Source organism: Tinamus guttatus, unplaced genomic scaffold (genome assembly GCF_059628265.1).
Source record: "Tinamus guttatus ecotype Peru unplaced genomic scaffold, ASM5962826v1 Tinamus_guttatus_pri_ptg000383l, whole genome shotgun sequence".
NCBI lineage: Eukaryota > Metazoa > Chordata > Aves > Tinamiformes > Tinamidae > Tinamus > Tinamus guttatus.
The window spans coordinates 4,135,052-4,158,666 of NW_028288917.1; positions in this window are offsets into that span (position 1 = coordinate 4,135,052).

Here is a 23,615-nt window from a genome sequence, read left to right on the forward strand (position 1 = left end):
GTCACAATCTAATTTAAATAGCCTTTTTTTCTCAATATTAGAGACCTAATGAAATGCAGGCAATTGTCTCCAAAAACTCGAGACCTGGACCCAGAGCCTTAAGGAGTTTATAACATCACAGAACATTAAAACTTAACATATTTATTAAATAAATATCTAATAAGTGAACCTATATAAAATATCTTTTTAGGTTAGTAGAAAAATAATTCTTAATAAAAGCAACAAACTCAAAATCTATTGATTGTTTTAATACATTATAATGTTTATTTATGTAGTAAAATAATGTTTATTAATGCAGTATAAAAATTCCCAAATTAAAGCATGCTGAATATATTGTAGACACTAAAGACCCTAAAAGTAGGTTTAATTTCATGTAATTTCATACATCTATATTGTAGATGTGTAGATCTCAGTTAGTCATCCTGTGTTCCGTATAGAGGCAGAGGAGGAAAATCGACCTTTCTAAGTCATAATCCTTTGGGCATGATGTCTCTGCTAGGATGAGATGTATAACACCACCTAAAAGTGCCTAATAGTTTCTATTAATTATAAGGGAGCCTAATTTGACTAATATGAAAGTGAACATTTGCAAGATGTGTAATTTTAATAGCTTAATTTCTCTCCTACTACTTCATATCCCTATTAAAATACTGTTCTCCCTATTTTTCATTTATCTATGTGATACTTCATATATCTTTATGAATCTGAGTCTCTTTTTCATGTGTATGCATTTATTGATTTGGATAGAATGTCCACAGTTTAAATTTTGGGTGCTTGAAATTCATTTATCCATTAAATGCCCAAATGCCCTTTGGTTTTATAGCTATAATATTTAAAACTTAAGAAAAAAAAAAGGTTGAAATTCATAGATTGAAGTTCATTCTATGAAAAAGTTCAAAATTCAAGTATTTTGCTTGATTGATAGTTAACACACTACATTCTGGGATTGATAGTCTTTGCTGAAATAAGAATATGAAATATATATATATTTTATTGTTCCCAGAGCTTCAATACTCTTATAATATATCTGTATAGTACAGCAATTTTATATTGTTTTTTGTGGTGTCTGGAAGAAAAAAACAAAGACATCATGCTTGTCCAAACTTGAGTGTATTTTCCATATATGACTAGATCTTGACGCATGACAAATATCTGTCGGCACTAAATTTAGTATGCTGGTTGAAAAGTTTAAATCATTTTGCTATCCTGTAAAGTAAAAACATCAGACTGAAACAGGTACATTTACTACTTTGCTGAAAGTATGTGAGTTATTTTGATGCCCAAGGTTTCAATTTCAATTTCACGGACTTCAGTAGTCAGACTTCAGAACAGATAAAAGATTGCTGTAGTTCTGAAATGAAAACAGTATTTGAACATGCTACTTTGTAAAACAAAAACTAAATATTCTCTGAGCAGATGTTTTTCAGAAGCTGAATCATATCTCAGGGGAAAAAATCATGCAGAAGCAAAGAGCTCTGAAAAGCACCCCACCTTCTGCTTTAACCAAGTCACATTTGCTTAACCTTTTCTTGATTCAGACATAAATTCAGAACAATATGTATATTAAAAACTGCAACAAGAAGACCCCTTATAAAAAAACAAGCTCCTCTATCTTATTCCTCTCCTCTTGGGAAAGATTGACCACCAATTACAAGACCAAGAATAAAACAAATAACATTCATTTTTTTTTTCTAAATAACTGGGAAATACTGGAGTAGAGCTGTTAAGTGTAAAATAAAGTGACTAATAAATATGGTATTCAGTAATGCACATCTTTACCAGGTTACAGACAATATTCTTTTTGAATTTATATAACCAATTTATGCACTCATTGGATTTATTTCAACTAAAACTAAATCTATTTTTAAATAATACTGCTAAATGCTGTAAAAAGACAATTTTAAAATTGGATGTTAGCCAAATGATTTTTTATTTAATGCTATACTCTCAGAGTCTACTTTAGCATTGCATAAAACAAGGAATTACTGTTTTGCATGAACATTTTGCATAGACTGGTTTCGTTTGTTGCTTTCAGTCCTTCTCTTACATTTTATTAAGGAGGAACAATTCATGCATTTTTAAATGTAACATTTATAAATCAATGATATCTCTAACAGAAAGACCAAAACCAAATAGTACTATTTACAGTCCCAATTATTTGCTTATTGATGTAAAACAAATAGAAGTTTCTTATTTATATATTTTTCTTCTTTCATAGCTCAGGTTCACATTGAGCCTATAACATTATTTAGAGGGCATCTTGTCTTTAAGACTACCACATAACACAGTGTCAACACCATTATCAATGTTAAGATATAACAGGCACAGCATATATAAGACCTCTCTGTGGAGTTCTTATTCCATAAACATAAGATCTATATTTTGTTTGTCAAACAAATTGTTTTAATAAAATCCATTTTGAGATATGCATATTGAAACATACTCGCCTTTTTCAAAAATGTTTAAATCATTCATCTTACAATTTTCACTAGAGATCTTCTAATATCATTTATTGTCTAGTCTATAATTGCCTGCCACTGTGTTCTTCACCACTTTTCTAAAGATACATAATACATCTGCCTTTCTTAGGTACTTTATTCATCAATTACTTAAATTATGTATCTGAGACAAATATTGCATTTAGATATTTCCTCAATACAGGGTGAAATTCTTCCTGAACAAACCAGCAGACCTGTTTTCTTACTGATGGTTCTTGCATTATTTTTGCAGATATATCAAACACACATATACAGTTTTTGTGAATGTGACTGCTAACCCTTTAAAGATCTTACTATTGTACAGCTGTGCTAATACTCCCCTAATTACTTGTAGTCACACTTTTGCTTTGTATTATATATGTTTTTCTGAGATATTTCAGTCCCTTTCTTCTCCTGCTGTATTTTTACCCGTCTTTCTTTCAATCTGTCCTTAATAAGAACATTTCTCTCCTGTTTACATTTCATTGTCTGAGCTTGGTAATATAATTACTGCTGCACTTTTCCCAAATAAATACCTGCTATCATTACATAACCAAAAAAAAAAAAAAAAGGGTAAAAGAAAAAAAAAAGTAAGAAAAACAATCTTAGTACTTTCTCCTTTTATAAAGGTTCCATATTCTGTAAAGCACACTGTTTTTCTTAGTTCTGGTTAATTCCTTACCTGTCTGAACCTCACAGTATTTATTTTCCTATTTTAAGAGGTTTGAGGGAAAGTGCATTGCTTTACTTTCCTAGTAGTGAACATACTATCTTCTTTATTTAACAAATTTTCACATAAGAGAGTATATCTAATTAGCAAAAAAGTTATGTAATGCAATCAACATGTCTATATTTTTCTGCCTATTTTACCAGAGGAGGGAGCTCTACATCATACGCACAGATATCACTCTATTCCCCTCTACTCCTTCTCACATCCCTTGGTAAATGTCAGTAGTCTCATTCTGGAGATTATTATTTCCATGGTATTTAAAGATCTCCTTCCCTTCATACTAGACTTGTGGAGTATCATTTGGCAACCCCCTTAAAAGCACTTAAAAAAATAAAGATTAAAAATAAATCAGACCTGTGGCTGAAAAATCTTAGGTATTAAGAACAAACCATTGTTTCCTTCCCAGGGTTGCCTGTCTGACCAAAATGGATGAACGTGAAAGTAGAAAGTGGCCTCATCTTCTGGGTCACTGAATTTCATTTATTGCTAAAATGCAACTTGACCACCAAACAGTAAAACCCAAGGAGAAGATATATGGAGAGGCAAGTGACAAGGATGTCTGCAAATCTCAGGTGACAGGGCAGAATTCATTAGCTTTTAGGTGCTGTTCTGTAACTCCTCTGTCCCCCCTTGAAATTGGTTACTGGAGATATATAAAGTAACTAAAATGGTAAGAGAAGAGGAAAGTAAATTTGATAAAAATAAAGTCTTAGAAAAATAAATGTTAACAATTCTACAGTTCGGTATCCCATGCGGATTTATAACTTGGTGAGAAAATCAATGTCAAATGGCACACGAAAGAAAAAGAAAAGATCAGAAAAGTCCAGATCAAAATTCTTTGAGGATTATATGCAAAATATTTTATTTACTTTTTATGCATGGTATTGATATTTTGGGTCACAGCATAGGTTATGTGCAGTATAAGTATGCAAGTATAAGTATACAAGTATATATAAAATGTATTCCGTCCTTGATAAGGCAGAAAGCAAACCAATCATGCATTTGTGAGTCAAAAGTTAGCTTTAAAAAAGCAAAAGGATGAATGTGGTCAAGGAGGAATGTCCCCAATTGTTTTCCTTTTCTTTCAATCTTTTTTTCCCCAAATGCACAACTGAAGGGAAAAACAAATTACGTGTGATGCACAAGCAAATGTAAAATCCTCATTGAAAAAAATAAAATAATCCCTCATGTAAACTAATCTTGAGGTAATATATTTAGGCAATACTGGCAATACTGGAATACTGGCAATAATTAGGAAATATATCTGTATCTGTATAAAATATGAATATAAACATATAAAATGTGAAATCAATACTTAAATGATGCCAAACAAAAGTTATGGGATGTGCTGCAGTACTGGTTAAAATAATCTCAAAATGCCAAAAACCCACTGCAGATTATCCTAAAAGTAAACATAACAAAAGTACAAGGTTTAATCAGAAACACAGAAGTTCAGATATATACATCCACCTAATATCCTCTGTCTATTTTTCATTGCACATAAAGGCCTAAAGTTTGATGTCATCAGTAAGAGTTACCAGGTTATTAGTTAAGGAAAATTTAGTAACCAGTGAAAAATAATCAAATAAAAAAATAAAATCAAATTACAAACAAATATACCCTATTTCAAGGCTGTATTCTATCAATTTTTATGGATAGCATGAGACTAACAAGCAGAAACTTAAAAATGAAGGTTTTAAATGCAGTGCTATCAAGAGGGATAAAGAGATGGTAAGGGAAAAAAAAGGGCAGAGTGTTTGAGGCAAATGAAATAAGCATGTGATACACACAGGTTTAGACAGGACAGTAAGGATTGCTATTCTTCAGACAATCCTGGTGACCCAGAAACAGGTGTGAGGGCAGAAAAGCCATAGTTAAGAGAGGCTGATGTAAGGAGCTCTAGAAAATGAAGGTGTCGCACACCAAAGTAACACAGGGAGGAGAGTCACATTCAGACACAGACTGAAGAGGAAAGGGATAAACTATCCTCAAGGACAAGATGGGGGCAACATAGGAAACTATGGCAACAGTTAGCAAACATGTACAAGGACAGAAAGGGGAAGACAGGGATGGAAAAGTGTGTGCTAAGTAGATAATGAACAAGGACCAGGACCTGTAGCTAGGGCAGAAAGAAATCAAATAAAGAGCTACACTCTAAATTGCAGCTGCAATCAAGCTAAGTGATGAGTAGTAGAAAAGAAAGTGGAGGAATTGTCCCATACACCTCGTAGTGGAAGCGGGCATGATCAGACTCACCAGGGCGCTCGCTAGCCATTGCCCGCAGCGATGCCGTTGCCAGCAGCGATGCCCCCGCACCAGGCACACCCGCTGTGCTCCCTCCCATCACTGGCACCCCAGGCACAGAGGTCCCTCCCCGCGCCCTTCCAGTTGCAGCCTTTCCCTGCCTTGGGATCATGCCTTAAACCTCCATGGCAATTCCTGCACAATGCCCAGCTGCTCGTCCCCCGCATCCCACAACACACGCAGTGACCCAAGCAGCCCCGCGCGGCATGTGAGGTGCCCGCAGAGACGGTCCTGTCGCCTCATGGTGACGCCTCCAGGCATGATGCTCCATGGGACAGGCCTGGGGGCTGGTCGGGGCCTATGTCTCTGCCAGGGCTATGGGGACCTGGATACCATGTAACATAATAGCAAAGACTAGAACGATTCAAAAAAAAAAAACCGATAATTATTTTTTATCAAACCTAAGCAGGAAACAAGTGATAGAAAAGAGAAAAGCAGGATTACCCTCAGGTTAAACTCAGCTTTCTTTCTTTCTTTCTTTCTTTTTTTTTTTTTTTCAGTGAAACAGGAAAACTAAAAACATTAACTTCTGGCCAGCTTAAAGTAATTTGTTACAAAATGGATTGTTTTATGCAAAACATTAATTTGTTTCCTTTTCATATCACTGAGCCATTTTCCCCTTTTTGCTTAATTGATCTGAATTACCAAATGCAAATGTGCTTTTCAATGATGCATTAAATAACAAATGAAACAGTAGTTACGCAACTATTTTCTCATTCTCTACCTAAAAAAAAAAAGTGTGAAATATAATACGTGGTGATATTATTTAATACAATATACATACACACACATTTGTATATATTTATATTGGAAATGAAAGTTTAAAGATACGTACCTTGCATGAAAAGTAACAGAAAGCAATGTACATTTTTTTGTGTAGGCTTAATTTTACAGTCTTCTGTCAATAGCTACTCTGAGGTGGGGCTTCCTGGACAGGAGAGTGGCACGACACTAGGGAAGCAATGATGCTAACTTTCAGCTTCCCTCTGGAAATATAGTCAGTCTTTAAGATGTCATGGGCCTACGCCGCAGGGAATCTCAAAAAAAAAAAAACTTGCACTAATATTTTCTTCTCTGTATTTTCTTTTCTTTTAACCCAGGCTTATGTTGTTCGTCTCCTCTGTAACCTTGGTTTGGTGTAACTGTTAGTTTCTTCAGATCCTTACTTCACCATTTCCCAATGATTGGCTATATCATGACCATATACAAACTGAAACACTTATATTCTCATAGAAAATCCCTGTAAGAAGCATAGGCTGAAGCCAGTTTTTGGTGAAGCCAGTTTGTGATACATTGTCATATTCCATATTCTCTGAAATTGAAACAATGAAATTAGTTGTAAATTGTGAACAACTGAGACTACTAGATTCCTTAAGCTTAGAAAAATGTAAGAAATTAACCAGAAGTACCATATTCAAGGCGTAGCATCAACCTGCCAAAAAAAGCTATTTCATAATTTCAAAATCTTCCTTTTTTTTTTTTTTTTTGCCTTGTCAATGAAAGATCTATTTTATATAAATTCAAATATTATATATATATAAGATGATTTTATGTAGACATAAGGTTTCATGATCATGGTACATTTACATAAAGGATTTTCCTGAAACTGTCAGAAAATAACAGACAATTCTAGCTTCTTAGTTCATTAGGCAGCTGCCTCTGCCTATGAAATAAGACTGAAAAGGGACATTTGAGGAATCCTCTAGACTGAGCAGTCTGCATTCTGATGTCTGATACTTTAATTCTTGACTGATATTTACAAAGGACAGGTTCCCAGCTCCTGCATTCCTAGTTTTGGTTATATTCAGTCCACATGGATAAGTTCTGTGTTTTTTTTCTTTTTCTTTTTTTTTTTTTTTTTGTCAAGCTTTTGCAAATTTCTACTGAGGATGTGCAAGTAAACATGCTAAACTTATTTTTAGTAGATTTATACAGAGGCTTTTATTGTTAAAAGGAATTCACACATCAAATTTTCCATCTTTCAGTCGTCATCAGTTTGTCATGCTATTTCTCCCATGAGAAAAGTTACATATTTATCAAGCCTTTTTTTTCCAAACACTCTGGCGCTGTTAAGAAAAAGAAGTCCAGATGCAACAGAAATGCAGTATAAAATCATTTGTAAATAATTTAAATTTGTAAATTTGTTTATAGTTTACAATACCTTATACTTTACAAATTAATATTATCTACTATTCACATAGTTATCTGCAGCTCAATATTCCCCAGAATATTGCATTAGTCAGAGTTCGTAAAACTTTAATCTGCACTCACTGGCTTGTGTGGATGAAAAAAAAAATCACGAATGACCATAGAGTTAGAATGTGTTCAGAAAGCTTATGATGACATGCAGTGTTGAAGGAAATCCAATGTGTTGATCCCACACTTGAAAATTAGACAAAATAAACACCTTTTTTTTTTTGCATTAACATAAGCAAGTGTAATGGATTTAGAATGTGAAATTCAGCTATAAAGAACTAGCAAAAAAAAAGTTGGACATCGTTTAAACACATCTTAGCCAGCTCTGTGAGGTTTTCTCTTGACTCTCTAAATAGCAGTGGTTTAAAGAGTAAGGTTATGAGTATAAATTAATGAATGCTCCCTCATTCCATACTAAGTTAAATATTTGGAACCATTTTGATTCTCTTACTGAATTATTTTTATTGAGTTATTCCTTTGGGACTAATTGTTATGGTGATCAGTTAGATTCAGCTCAGTGGTGAAACTGGTGATTTTAGAAGCATTAAAAGAAAAACTTCATTTCTGTTCTGAAGCTAAGAATATCAGTCTTTTTATATAGTTTGAAATATATTCCTTTTTGAGCAACTTAAAGTTAGGGGTACCACTAAGAAATGTTCATGCCATTTTTCTCCATGTATTAATACGACTAATGAGCCTGACCCTTTTGAGTTACTGACAGTTTTCATGAACAAGAGTACTTAGGATATTTTTTTCCAGGTGGAAATATAAAAATCTTTGCTGCCATCTAACAGCTTTCCATTTGTTTGGAATATAAAAAGCAAATCTTTAGTAAAATATTAACCAAATCTGTACATATCTTTAAGGATTTGTGGTCAGTTTATACCCACCTGTGTTGACTCTACAGTGGGCTTTCAGACCTGGACATCAAGTTTATGTAAAAGCCTTCCTAAAGATTGTACAGTTACTCTCAGAGACCTCTTTTTAATGACCTTTCCTTCGCATCCTTTTTTTTTTTTTTTTTTTTTTTTTTTCCAGCATTGATGTATGAAAGCAAGTCAGGATAAATAATTTATAGTCACCACATTAACTTTAATTCCCCTGAATTTTGTTCACACTGATAATAGCTTCTGCTGTCTTCACATGCCTTTAAGAGCAATTACTCTGATTCTGTATTGCTTGGGACTTTGAGTAGCCATTTATACCTGTGGAATATGACTGCAGAGTGGATGTAATTTTATTAGGTTCTGGTTAGAGGACTGTTTTGTGCAGGAATAAAGTCCTACTGAAGAGGCAGCACTGTGAATAATCATGACCATCATCTTTACGATGAGGGTAGAAAAAATGAAGTAGCTTGGAATGGGATTGTCATCATGTCCTATAATTTAAACATTTTTCTCAGACAGACTCAGTTTCAAATGGTTTTAGCCATCTGACTTCCATTACAGCCAGTTGGAGTCATGTGGCTTAAATACCACACAACACTACAAAATGTAGGAGAAATCATTATGGGCAGTATAATTACACAAGGCTAGACTCATACTGCTTCCCATACATGTCCCAGCTGTGTTGTCAGTGGGCATTTTTATGTGTTTAAACTCTGATTTCTCAGTGGTATGAAACAAATTTAAAACAGCAAGTTTTAGAAGCACTGAGAAAGTGTAGATGCTTTGTTGATACTAGAATAGCGGTGGCTACATAAATAGTCTAGTAATAATAAATAACAACACTACAATGTCCAGTTTTGTAGTTAGGTAATAATAGCAGTTTTGTGCTATTTTATGAGGTCTTAATCACCTTCCCAAACTATGAAGGATGCATGCTTTATTCCAAGACGGGAGCTACATTATTGCCTTGTAAAGCAGTGTGGTAGCACATTACGGCTGTGATGTGACTCAAATTAGTTCTGCTGTATTTTTTTGTACTTTTTAACTATTTAGGTAGTTCAGTGAAAATCTTATAAGAGTAATTTGTTATTTATGAAATAGTTGAAGTGCAATGATAATGGGTCTGGAACTGAAGACGTAGGTAAAACCGCAAAAGATAATATTTGAAACGTAATGCCAATATATATAATGCCATTCAATAACATTCTGCCAGTGAGCACTTTGCTCATAGGTGCACATTTTTTTCAAATGAGAGTAAAAAAATGTGAGTAATAATGCAGTTTTTCATTTTGCATGCAACTGCGGGACTATTGACTTACACTGTGCCCTCAGTCACGGTGAAGTAAAATGCATAATGCAGATAATGCTGCCTTAGGCCTGACAGGCAAGCAGCTCTGCTTTTCTTTTGCATTACTCATGTGAATAGTCATAATGAAGCTGATGCAACTATTCACATATGTAAATTTGCTCACGTATATTAGAAGATTCAGTGCCATAAACATGACTCCTTGTTGATTTTACTTTAAGCGTCTTGTTATTAGACATTAAATAGAAACACTTCTTATTTTCAATGTAAAGCAAAAATGATATAGTTAGAATGCAGTCACTCACTGCAGGTCATCCGCAGAAGTCAATGGATGTCTGTGAAGTCATTTAGAGTGATGTGATGTACATTGCTTGTTAACTGTAGGCAGACTACTCTTCATTCTTAATCCTTTTATTTTATTTGCTTCTTTAGTGTTTGACAAAACTCCATCATTCCTATCATTCCAGAAAGCATTTTTATGCTAAAAAGCACTGCTTGCTTCCCATGTCTAACACCTTCGCTGTTATTCTTTTCATCACATTATTCCAGTTGTCCAGGAGAATATCTTTGACAATAAAATGTCCTAGAAATTTCCAGCTTCTGCTCTAGCTATTTTTCAAAATGCAGTGAATATTACCCTAGCCAGTTAAGGAGAAATGATGAAATGCTTTCCCTAGTAGCAATGAAATAGAAATAGTAACTTAGTAGAGCACAGAATAAGTAGTTTAAACAAAGAAAGAAGGATGGAAATGAATCTAGGGACACATGTTCTATTTTCTGTTCATTGCTGAATCTTGATAACTTTGTATAGTTGTGGTCAGGTTCAAACAAGCAAGCAAGCGACAAACTAACCCATCCACCCTATACTATTCAATGCCTTAGTCCAGGGAGCCAGGCCGTCCCTGAGGTATGACTCTGAGCCATTCAGATGACTGTACACAAAGATGAATGAAGTAATTTTGCTGTTTGTTTGTTTTTTCCTACTGAATGAAGTGTTTTAGATGTGATAAGTGCTAGTAAATCTCCTTACATTTTAACGCAATGTTAAATGTTAAACTCAATGTTGACTCATATTGTCATATTGTTCCATTCTCATTGGTTTCTTGTCTGAAAAGAGATTCTAAGGAAAAGGCAAAGGAATTAAATTTGTATTTTCCAGATTGGCTTGCAAGTGTATATATGCTTTGCCCAACATAGTGTATAACAGTATAAAACCTGAGCAGCTACCAAAGGAACTTGGAGGAGAGCAAGGGATTGAGGTGGCTGCAACCCATGTATTCCTTCCCAGTGACTGGGGACACCCAGTGTCATGGAAATGAGCATACTATAGGGACTGTTTGGTCAACAGCTGGCTGAACATGAACCAGCAGAGTGCCCAGGTAGCCAAAAAGGCCAGCGGCATCTGGGATTGTATCAGGAATAGCATTGCTAGCAGGATTAGGGAAGTGATAGTCCCGCTATACTCAGTGCTGGTGAGGCCGCACCTCAAATACTGTGCTCGATTTTGGGCCCCTCACTACAAGAAAGACATTGAGGTGCTGGAGTGTGTCCAGAGGAGGGCAGGGAAGCTGGTGGAGGGGCTGGAGCACAGATCTTATGAGGAGTGGCTGAGGGAGCTGCAATTACTTAGTGTGGAGAAGAGGAGACTCAGGGGAGACCTTTTTTTCTCTCTACAGCTACCTGAAAGGAGGTTGCAATGAGGCAAGGGTTGATCTCCAGAATAACTACCAAAAACATGACAAGAGGAAATGGCTTCAATTTGTGCCAGGGGAGGCTCAGGTTAGATATTAGGAAAAAAATCTGCACAGAAAGACTGGTGAAGCACAGGAACAGGCTGCCCAGGGAAGTGGTGGAGTCCTTGTCCCTGCAGTGTTCAAGAAATGTGTGGATGAGGCACTTACTTAGGGACATGATTTAACAGGTAGGGTGTTGAAGGACTTACTGTTGGATTTGATGATCTTGAAGGTCTTTTCCAAGCATAATGATTCTATGATTCTGTGACCAGTAGTGGTGATCACTTGTCATTGAACTATATATTGCTGTATTTTGTTAAGTGCCACTATTGTGTTTTCAGTATATTGCTGTATCCCTCTGCTAAATCAAATATTCCAGGTAACAGCAAATATCTTTGAAGTAAACTTTTGTGTTAAAATTTGCACTCTCCCATGCATGGAATATCTAAAAGTATCTGGAAGCTGGAACAGGCTGCCCAGAAAGGTTGTGCAGTCTTCTTCTCTGGAGAACTTCAAAACCCGCTTGGACGCAGTCCTGTGCCACATGCTCTAGGTGACCCCACGTGGACTAGATGACCTCTAGAGAGGTCCCTTCCAACCTTAAGCATTCTGTGACTCTATGATCTGGTCAGAGAGTAATGGACTCTGACACTGTTCCACAGATTTTGTGAGTACAGGATGAATTATTATTATTTCATAAACTAATTTAGGGTCTGAAAATGTGACCCTTGTTGATGTTCAAAATCAGTACGTATTATCATGTAAGATTCCATTCTGGATTCCATTCCAGACTTTGGTAAAATGACTGAACTAAAAAACAGATACCTAAGACAACGTGCTTTGAAAATTGATGGTTTTCAATATTTCTAATGTACAATGGTGCCTATTTAAAGGACTGTAGTTTCTTATAGCATGGAACTTTTTATTGATAAATCATTTATACAAGCATAGTTATTATCTCTTTCTCATGTACCTTTAAAAAATCCCAATAAATTCCTGAACTTAAATATGTTTTGCACATAATAGTCTCTAGATTTCAACCTGAAAGGATTTGACAAGTAAATGAAGATCTTTTAACTACAATAGTCAGATCCAATTAGAAAAAATAGACAATTACCAGTGAAAGTGTGCTTATTGTATGTCTTCCACAGAAATCTCTCTCGAAGAACATTAATGAATCTGTGAGTCTCCCAGATTTATTTATCCACTTTCATTAGTATATGAGCCCCACTACACTCCCTGCCTATCATTTAACTTCCTTTGGAGTCTTCATCCCATTATATGATTATTCAAACTGCATAAGGAATACGGCATTTGGTCAGAAATGGAGCTTAACTACTGCAGTGAAAACCTTTTTTTTTTTTCTTCAGCAAACAAAAACACTTAATTTTTCATGTAAGTTACTGTTGACACATAGTAGACACTCTCCACATTCAACTAGATGCAACAAGAGATTCACAGTACAAGTTTTGGTAAGTGAGAAGGCAATGGTAATGCTGTCTTTATACAGTACTGTGTAAATATTAATAAATAATCCTACACCATCCCTGTGAGGTTGATAAATATTATCCTTTTCTTACAGATGAGGCAGTGAACACCAAAGACTAAATTCTATTGACGTTGGCAGAGTGTTATTAAGGATTTTGTAGAAGATCACAAAGTTAGAGTTTCTAGCTCCTAATTCTGTGGCCAGTTAGATAGTTTAAACTATCTAATAATAAACACATTTTAGTGCTTTTCTTGCAGAATGACAGATCATCCCCAATATACTACATGCAAAAGGGTATAATTCATCAACTGCATCATACATCTCATGTTCTCCAGGAAGCTATAAAGATATGAACAGCTGAAAATATTCCTCTCTTAAAGTTACATTTTTAAATTCTTTTCTTTTGCCATTGATGGAAAGGCAACCCAGCTTCAAAACCATTTATTAGTCAATAAAAGTGAGAACTTATTTTAATCACCTTCTGATTATTCCTTTTTAGGGTTTATCACTCAATGATTTTTATGCTATGCAGCATCTGTTTATTGTAAAATGTAATATATGCAGTTTGGCACAGAATAAATGTGGGAAAACAATTGTAGTCTTTGAATTTAAAATGTTATTGAAAAATCAGCACTGTGAGCTGATTGGCAGCTGCTAGGCTTACCACAAAAACAGACAAGATATGATAACATGACATGATATGTATGAAGTGCATGGTATAGAGCTATGGAAATCTGACTCAACATGATGAATTTTAATGGGCCATCATTCTAATAGATCCCTTATCAAAAAGAAGGTGGACTATTCACTGCTTTACCATATGCATTCAGATTACTTCTACTGGCTTGCTACTTGTACCAGCAAATGTCCTTAATACTAAGGCTAACTGACATGACAATTCTTAACCTTCTAAAAAAAGTGGTCATTCAGAATCTAAATACTGGGAATTGCCCATTGCTCATCCTGTCTCTAAGACTCTTCCCTAGAACTGCTTAGGAAATTTCTAATCAGTAGGCATCAAAAGCATGTCAAACACTGTTAAAAGTATTTTCGTATAATCAACTGAAATTTGGCAGCCAGCAATGTGCTCATAAACCTACCAGCATAGACATGGCCAAAGTGACCAGTGATAGATGTCAGCATATTATCAGATGGCGATCATCAGATGTCTATCATCTGATGATAGATCAGATGTGTTCTGATTTTGTTTGCTTATTTGATTGAACATAAATAAGTGAACAAATCTGAATATGAATGCATGTGAAATAGCAAGATCTTTGCATCAGAAGAATGCTTACAGTAGGTGGTGAGTAGATTCGTATCTCTACATGTGCACCTAATTAACCAAAATATGTTATTAATAAGAAACCAAACATATATAGTTACTCAGATGACTACTAAGTTCTGGGGTTCTCTTTTTCATACAATTATTGAGCATACTTGCTGAGAACTTGAGCTTTAGTCTATAACCTGGGTTTCCACCCCATCTGACTTGAAATGTTTACAATATAAGCATCCCTACTGGTCATCTAGACTGCCTAGAGAAAAGCAAAGGAGATACATGCGGGAGGCCAGACACGACTCCTGAAGGTTTCAATATGAGTCTAACAGAAATCGCTTTATTCGTATTACAGCACTCTGTTTATCTGCTACATTTCTTTTAAGTCATCTAGCCACGCGTATGCTTACATTGCGATTGGTTGCATACTACTGTCCACGCATCTTCTACCATACTAGGTTGGCTGTAGATATCGGGGCACACGTTTACATGATTAGCCCACACACAGTCCTCTATCCTTCACTAATAAGCTTGTTTACAGGTTCTTCCTCTCCTGCTTCCGTGTTCTTGTAGCTGGTGACTTTCCCACGATCTTTTCGCCTTGGTCTTAGTCCGGCTCATCGTATCTGTCTTTTATCGGGAAGCCTCTGTTACTTAGACATCCTCCCACAGATATATAAATGAATTCCAAGACCCTGAGACCCAAGTCCTGAGACTTTTTGTCTTCAAGGAACTTCTAAAGTGCAGGAAAATCAGCCATGCCTGGAAGTGTCTATTTCTCCCAAATGAGTATAAAGCAAGCCTTTATACAGTATTAGATGAATGCAGATATGTAAAGGTAAGTGAAATTAATCTCCCCAAAGGAGACTAGGCTGTTAGATATGATTGTGCTTTAGACAGTAGAAGGAATTGTTCTTGTAGTGAAATGAGCAAAAGGCTTTCCTTGCCCCCTTAATAATCTGCATTTTTGAAAAAGTGTTTGGTTTATGGTTTCAAGATTTGTAACACAGACCATTTTAAAGAAAACTGCATTATAGTTATAGCAAGATTTTTGAAAAAGTAATACAAATTATTAGACCAGCTAATAAAGCTAGCAAAGTAGACATGTCTTTGGTCAGTGTTTTAATCAGTTCTATCGACTGAAATGATACCTTTCCTCAGCTTATGCCTCATATGCACAAACACTCATACTACAGAATTTGTTTTGTCTAAATAGTTGTCTGAATACAAGATCTCCGCTGCAGCCTTCTCTAGGCTGAGCGGACCCAACTCTCAGCCTTTCCTCATATGAAGGAGGCTCCAGTTCCTTCATCATCTTCACAATCCAGGGGACTTGCTCCAGTAATTCCATGTGTAATGGGGAGCCCAGAACTGAACACAGTGCTCTAGATATGGCCTCACTAGGGCTCAGTAGAGGGAAAAGACCACTTGACCTGCTGGAAGCACTCTTCCCAGTGCAGCTCGGGGCACTGATAGTCTACTTTTCACAAGAGCACCTTGCTGTTTCATGTTCACCTTCTCCAACCAGGACTCCCAGATCTGAATGGCAGCAAAACCCCCTTGTCTATCAGCATTTCTTCTGGGATTTGAGCCATCTGCAAACTTCATGAGGATGCATTCAGTCCCATTTTCTAGGTCATTAATGAAGTTGTTGAATATTATTGACACTCGTATTTGCTCCTAGGGGACACCACTCTTCCACTTTATTATTTTGCTTTCTGCTTACTTTGGGAGCAGATGATTGGAACAACAGAAGGAGGCCTAATACCACTGAAAAAAAAAATACTTCAGAAAGCTTGCAAGGGCTTAAGGCCAGAGCTGCTTGGAAAACAGAGATACTGTAAATGCTACTTCAAATATAGGACTTTTGAAACTGAAAAATAGTATATTTCCCTTGGTCAGACAAAGGTGCTCCTCCTGCCTTGCAGTAACTATTTTTAAATTGAAAGTTATGAAAATATGCACAGATATATTAAATTAATTTCTAAAAAATATCTAGCGGATAACTATCTGCTAGATTGTATAATCACAGGAAAAAAACTTAGGTTCCTTGCACCATCTGTTTAAATTTCTAATTTTAATATAATTTTTTTAAAGTGTGTTTAAAAGGAAGTGAAACTATCTGGCACCTTGAAGAAATTCTGCATAATTATTAGTAATCCACTGTTTAGATTTAATCATCAAATGCATTGCCTAGTGACTAGCCATATGCTATGAAAGCAAAAGCATTATGAAGAAGAGGGAGATGGTCATTTGACCAAATGGGGGTTGACAGGAACTGGGTTCAACTGAGCCCTAATAAAGACTTTTATTTGAATTATTCTCTCTCTTGAGTTACATTTAAAGAAGAATATAGGTGATATGTCAAAGGTCTGAGTTAGATACTTATTTAATTCTTGTGGATAGTTACAACCAGAAATACTCATTGTTAAGTAATAGAAATGATAAAGTAAAAGCTTCCTTGTCAAATCAACTCTTTCTTGGGGATAGAAGGTGATTTATGTGGAGCTGCAAGATGCTTGTTTCTATTTAAGTTATAGACCCCTGGATTACCTTTAGGGTTAAGCATCTAACTTTGTTTGTTTGTCTGTTTGTTTGTTTTGTTCACAAAATACCATTTTTAATCTAGCATGGGACCATGCTTGGGCTTCCTTTAGCCCAGAATTCTCTCTGTGATGTGGTTAGTGACAGATACCTGAAAGGGAAGATCAGTACAAGACAATGGCATATTTCTTCCCAGGAAGTCTTTTTGACTCTTCAACATTTTGTGGTTCAGGTTTTTAAGGGTTTTTTTTTAAGGGTTTTAGCATCTTTGTCACGATGCAGGAGACCTGACAAGGTTGAAACACATATCTCATTCTTAGAGACATGAAATAAGCATCTTTTTTTTTTTTTTTTGTAATGATTTGGAAACAGGCCAGGATATAGCAGCAGTTCTATCACAGCAGTGCAGATATCATTAACAGAGTCAAATACAACACATAGCTGCAGGGCACTGTCTAAGGCATTCTGAGTTCAAGAACTTGTGCAAATCACTGGCTTGCTTTTTGGATTTAGTATTACATGGCCAAGCCTCTGTTTCTCACGATGGACGCTCTTGAGACAATATCTTCTTCTGAACCACATACATGACAGAGAACTACTTCAGGTGTTCAACACTTGGTGTAAAAAATAAGCAAGTTTTTGCAGAAAGAACTGCTGTTATTTATGGGAAAAAAATTCTAAAATAGAATAAAAAAAAAGTGTATTCAGAATTTGTTGTTCTGTTAAATTAAGGAAATAAAGTTGCTAAATTCTCCCTTGTATGATGAGAGCCTTAGTAGTAATAAGACAGTGATAAACTAAGAGAAGACAGTATTTTTTTACTGAAAAGGTTGGATTTGAATTCTCTGAATAATACAGAATTGTTGATTTTCTAAATTATTTCTAAATTACAAACATATATAATTTTTTAAATTTCTATAAGTATATTTGCTTATTTGTTTTTTTTGTTTTTATAGATATTTTTATTTATGAAAATACAAATTCCCAATGGAACAAAAAAGTTTATGCATGATGATAATCTATGAAATATATCCATTTCTGCTCAGGAAAATTGTTTAAGTAAGCATGTAAAATTATAAATAAGCCTTACTTTCAGAGGTGTTTAATTTTTTCTTTGTCATTTGCAATTATATTAAAAAGGCTACTTTTTATATTTAAATATCATTACATCTCAAAATATATACTTTCTACAGTGATCAGTTCTTTCTTTAAAGGTGTACCATAATCAACCATATTTTTTATTTCCCCTCAACTACAATTAGAATTCATAATTCTGCTGTGATTAGCCTTTGATTAACACAGTGCTGTTGAATAATCAAACAATATCTTCACATATACTTAAATAGTTAAAATAATAAATTGCTCATAGTTAAAAGCATCACTTTTTTAAACCTGAAAATCTCTGGTGCTACTTAAACAAAATGTGGCACTAATCCCTTAAATCTAAACCTTATTTTATGTGTTACTGGATATAGAAAGATGGAAACATGCAGACAGCTAAAGTTACTCTTTCCTTGCTAAAAATCTATATAGTACCACTTCTAACAGATAATAATAATAATAAAAAAAACTTTACTATGTACTAAATGCTGTACACTGTGCTAAATGCTTATTAAATAATATACATAAACTCTGGTGTAAGTAGACATTGAGATGCCAAAGGAGTTTTTGTTTGTTTGTTTGTTTTCCCAAAGGAGTATTCAAAGATGTAGAATAATAAATTAAGAAACAGATCACGGTCACTTTTATACTCCTTAAACCTTCTTTTATACTCATTAATACTTTCACTCAGCAAAGCATGAATATCTTTTCATTTGGATCAAAAATCCATTCTGGTTAACTTATGCTTGCCCCCATTCACTGTCACAAACTTTATTTAGAGCTATATTGTATGTGATAATGTTATGGATAATACAAATTCATATGTATTAGTCAACCAAAGCTATTAGCATACTTTGCATCTATTTCAAGTGTTCAGTCCAAGGCATACTTTCCTTCTCCAGAAAAATGACTGAATTGTTTAAAGGCCACTTCTGCAATCGTGTTAAGAACAAAAGCTACAGTTCTCCAAACAACGGACATATGAACTATCCTCTTGTGAGTCAAGGTTAATGTACTACTGTTTATATTTGTGGAGAAATGTCTCTACACACAACTTCATGTAACCTGAGAATTGCTGAAAATCAGATGACATATCTGGTAGCAGATATTGGTATCTGGCAGTAGTTATCAGATATCTGCCATGTTTTGGAAATACTTGCCATGTACTTGGAAATACTTGGAAATACTTCTGATTTTCATACACAAATATTCTGTGTTGAAACACAGTCACAAAATCAACTAAATATTTTGAAATTCCTTTTTCCCTCTCGTTGACAAGGCACAGTGTTATTGTCCGAGCTGGCAGTGAGATCCTGCCAATAACTTGGCAGGACACGCTGGACACACACTGTCAACAGGGCTGAGTTAAACCTGAAGTTTTTAAAAAGAGATTGTGACGGATATGCTCCTTCCCCAGCTCATCCTGATTTCTCACATGTAGCCCTGTTCAGGTGTTAACTACCACATTACCTGATCCTGATTTTTTCCCCCACCCAGACATTAACCATCGATAACAGTCCTGATGGCCCTATCTTGATGGGGAGATAAGGCTAACTGTGAGTACACCAGCCAACAGTCATTTCTGAATTGAAAGCATGACTATCTTATCATCATGACTATCAATCATCTTATCCTATAAATACAGGGACAGCCCGAGAGCCCATTGAGCATGGCAGCGGGCTGCACGCCAGGATCTCCCCTTGAGCAGGAATGCCTCTCAAGGATGATCCTCGTGGTTAAGAGATCCTTCCCACTACAGATTCGTGGTAAGTGACTATAGCACACCTTTCTCTTTTTTAATTTGTAAACTTTACTTTGTAACTGTGCACATAAACTTAGACACAAACCGTTGAACAGGTCTGGGACTAGGACTGGATCCAGTTGCACCCAGACTCCTCTCAGAAGGAGTTTGGAATGCAAGGGGGTTTAATCTGAACCTCGTGACCCAACGGGAGGGTGTCCTTGATAGTTCTGTGTGTGTCTTGAACCTCCACGCAGTAAATAATAAGTGATCTTGCCATAGAATCTCATGGAACCATTGTCATTACCAATAAAAACTATTCCTATTTCTTTCCCATGAGTGAAGTGCATTGTGTCACTCATCCCCACCACCACTCGTTCCATGACAAAATTGGCGTAGTTGGCAGGATGGCAAGTTGCATCACTAATTATTTACGGAGACATGGAGTGAACGCGAGTCCCAACTTCTCAGAGGAGTGGGCTCGTGATAACTGGCATGATTGGGAAGCTGTGGAGGAACATTTAAAGTTGGCTAGAGGTTCCTTAAAGGATGGTAAAGGAAAGGGTATTATTTGTGAGATGCTGGGAACTTGTCTGGAAAGCTGCAAAACAAGAACGTAAAGAGAGGACTAAAACAGAACAGGATCTTAGACTAGAGATAGAAGGGAAAAAAAAACCCACTGAATTACTGTTATCCTTAAAGATCCAGCAATTACAAAAACAATTGCAGGAAGAACAAGAAAAGAGGCAAAAATTGGAGGAAAGGGTAGAAATGATGCTTTTATGGGCTCCTTGCCCTCCTGATGTGGTACAAATAAAGAAACTGATAGTATCCCCTGAGGATTGGGATGGGGACATGTGGGGAAGTTCCCTCAATTCTGAGGATAGTAGCTCAGACAATGACAACGACCCTTTATATCCCTCTGAACCTCCTGTATATGAGGCTCAAACTATAGTGAAAACAAAGAACTGATGGACCCTGAGGTGGTGCTCCATGATACACTACCAGGACTATTCCCTGGGACCCTTTACAACTAACACACAAGAGAAATATAGCAGGAAACCAGGTGAAACTGAAACTGAGTATCTGTGGCGAATCTGCTTGAGTGGTGGAGATTGGATAATGTTGAGTGGAGATGAAGCAAACAGCTATTGGGGCCCTGCTGTTTTCCTGAACCTACGACCTGACCCACCAGATACTCTGTACTCCATCACCATCCGAGTGGCCTACTGGGCTGGAGGAATAGATGCAATGGACAGGGGAGAACCCTCCATAATTCCTATCAAATCACTAAGTGACTTATCTATTGCTGTCACAAAAGCTGCCTGTATCCAGGCCATGCATGAACAAAGGCCTGACAATGCCCCCATATCTGCTATGGTGAATCTTGCAATGCTAAAACCACTGGTAAGAGGTGCCCCAGCCATCCTTAAGCACTATCTGGTGGCCAAATGGGATGAGATAAGGTGGGACACTGAACACAATGAGCAATTAGGTATTAACAACCTCCATCGACACCTCCCCACCTGGGCTGAACTAATGCACAGCATAGCTAATTATGGCCATGAGATGGATTGGTGTGATCCTAACAGCAATGCAAACTCTAAACCCTGAAATGAAGATCACAGAGTGAGACCAGCAAGGCAGGGAACTGAAATGAAGCTCAAAGGGAAAGAGCAGCAGCTCTCACAGACTGAATTTAAGAAATGTAGGAATGAAGTATGGAGAAAAGCTCTGGCTCTAGGCATCCCAAGAGCTGCTATACAAGGTAAACCTACAGGCATAATTCTCAGTCTCATTGAAGCATTCCAGAAATGAGGTAATGGCAAAAGGAAGGAGCGTACATCGACTCCTCCAGTGCCAGACCCTGGAAAAAGAAACAATCCCTTCTCTCACCTTAGAGAAGAACTGCAAGAAATGAGTTCAAAAAATGGGTAGTGCAGGGGTGACGATTGGGCCTGCCTGTCTGGCGAGTGGAGGCTTATCAGTGGATAAGTGATAATGGCCCATAAATCCTAATTCCTGTTGGCCCTCAGTGACAATTAGTGAAATTTTTAATAGATACAGAAGCACAGATCTCAATACTAACAACACAATGCCAAAAAAACTGGGTGTTCAACCTGGACACACCATTACTGTTGTGAATGGAGCAAGTGTTGTGTGTCAAACTGCCAAGATTAATCTATGGCTCCCAGGCGAGAGGCGTGCGTTGCCTACTCGCTTTGCAGTTAAAGATCATTATGAAAATATTTTAGGCTTCGATGTTTTAAATGGACGAACCTGGCATTTGCCAGATTACAGTGTATGGTCATTTGAATCAAACATCTACCCCAACCCAGGTAGAAATTGGGAGGCTACAGTGCATGTACTTTGGACAGGCCCTGCACTCCCTGATTCAAAAATTACTAATGTACCACAATACCCAATCTCTGCTGCAGCACGGAATGGCATCTCTGAAGTCATAGCTGACTTGGGGAAGCGCCACATTATCTCTAGAACCCACTCCCCATATAACTCACCTGTCTGGCCGGTTCGGAAACCAAATGGGAGGTGGTGACTGACAATTGATTATAGGTGCCTGAATGCTAATACTGCCCCTTTAACAGCTGCTGTTCCAAATATTGCAAACTTAACGGCTACCTTACAAGCAGCTGCACACCCATGGATGGCAACACTAGATGTAAAGGATATGTTTTTCATGGTTCCCTTACAAGAGAAGGATAGGGATAAATTTGCTTTTACATGGGATGGTATGCAATACACATTCAATCGACTCCCACAAGGGTATAAACATTCACCTACTATTGCACATGCTGCACTGGCAGAGCTTTTGCAGACAGTCTCACTTCCTCGGGATGTGAAATTGTACCAATACACAGATGACATCTGAATTGGGGGTGATTCTCCCGAGAAGGTTGGGAAAGTAGCCACAGCAGTATGGCAAATCTTACTTGAAGCTGACATAGAGGTACCACCTGAAAAACTTCAGGGACCAAGAAAAGAAGTAAAATTCTTAGGTACTTGGTGGATAGCTGGCAGTGCAGTGATTCCTCCAGATACCTTAAGAAAAATTGAAGAGCTGCAAATGCCCCAATCAAAGAAAGAATTACAGCAATTGATGGGAATTTTGGAGAACACATGTACCTGGATTTTCTATTATTGGTCATCCATTGTATTCACTCTTAAGGAAAGGCAAACCTTGGAAGTGGGAATTAGAACATAAAGAGGTAGTCAAAACTCTGACTGAAGAATTAAAAACATTTCAGTCACTGGGTCCAGTACACCCCCATGACCCTATTATAGCTGAATGGGGTTTTGCTGAACATGTTACTTACTGTAATCTGTTTCAAACTGGCCCTGATGGACCAAAAAGGCCCTTATTGTTTAGTTCAACTGCATTTAAAGAAACAGGACTAAGATATTCTGAATTGGGAAAAAGGACTTTTATCCTTAATCAGAGTAGTTACAGAGTAGTTAATGAGAAGATACATTAAGGACAATCTGTGCAAACTAGAGGACCATTTAATTACTAGAAACAATCCTAAAGGGGAATGCTCCCCCAGAAGGAATTGCACAAAACCCCACTATCAGAAATGGTATGCCTACCTAACAAGAGTTGCAGAAAATATGCAGCTAACTGAATGGCATATTAAGGTTTCCAAACTGCAGATGTCTGTAAACACAGATCCATTAGTATTACAACAACCTTTTAAACTTTCACCAGTTCTGAACGCACCACCACTCATTGATGGTGCACCAACAGAAAACATTTGGTTTACAGATGCTTCAGCAAAAAGGGTAAATGATAAATGGCTGTATAGGGCTGTT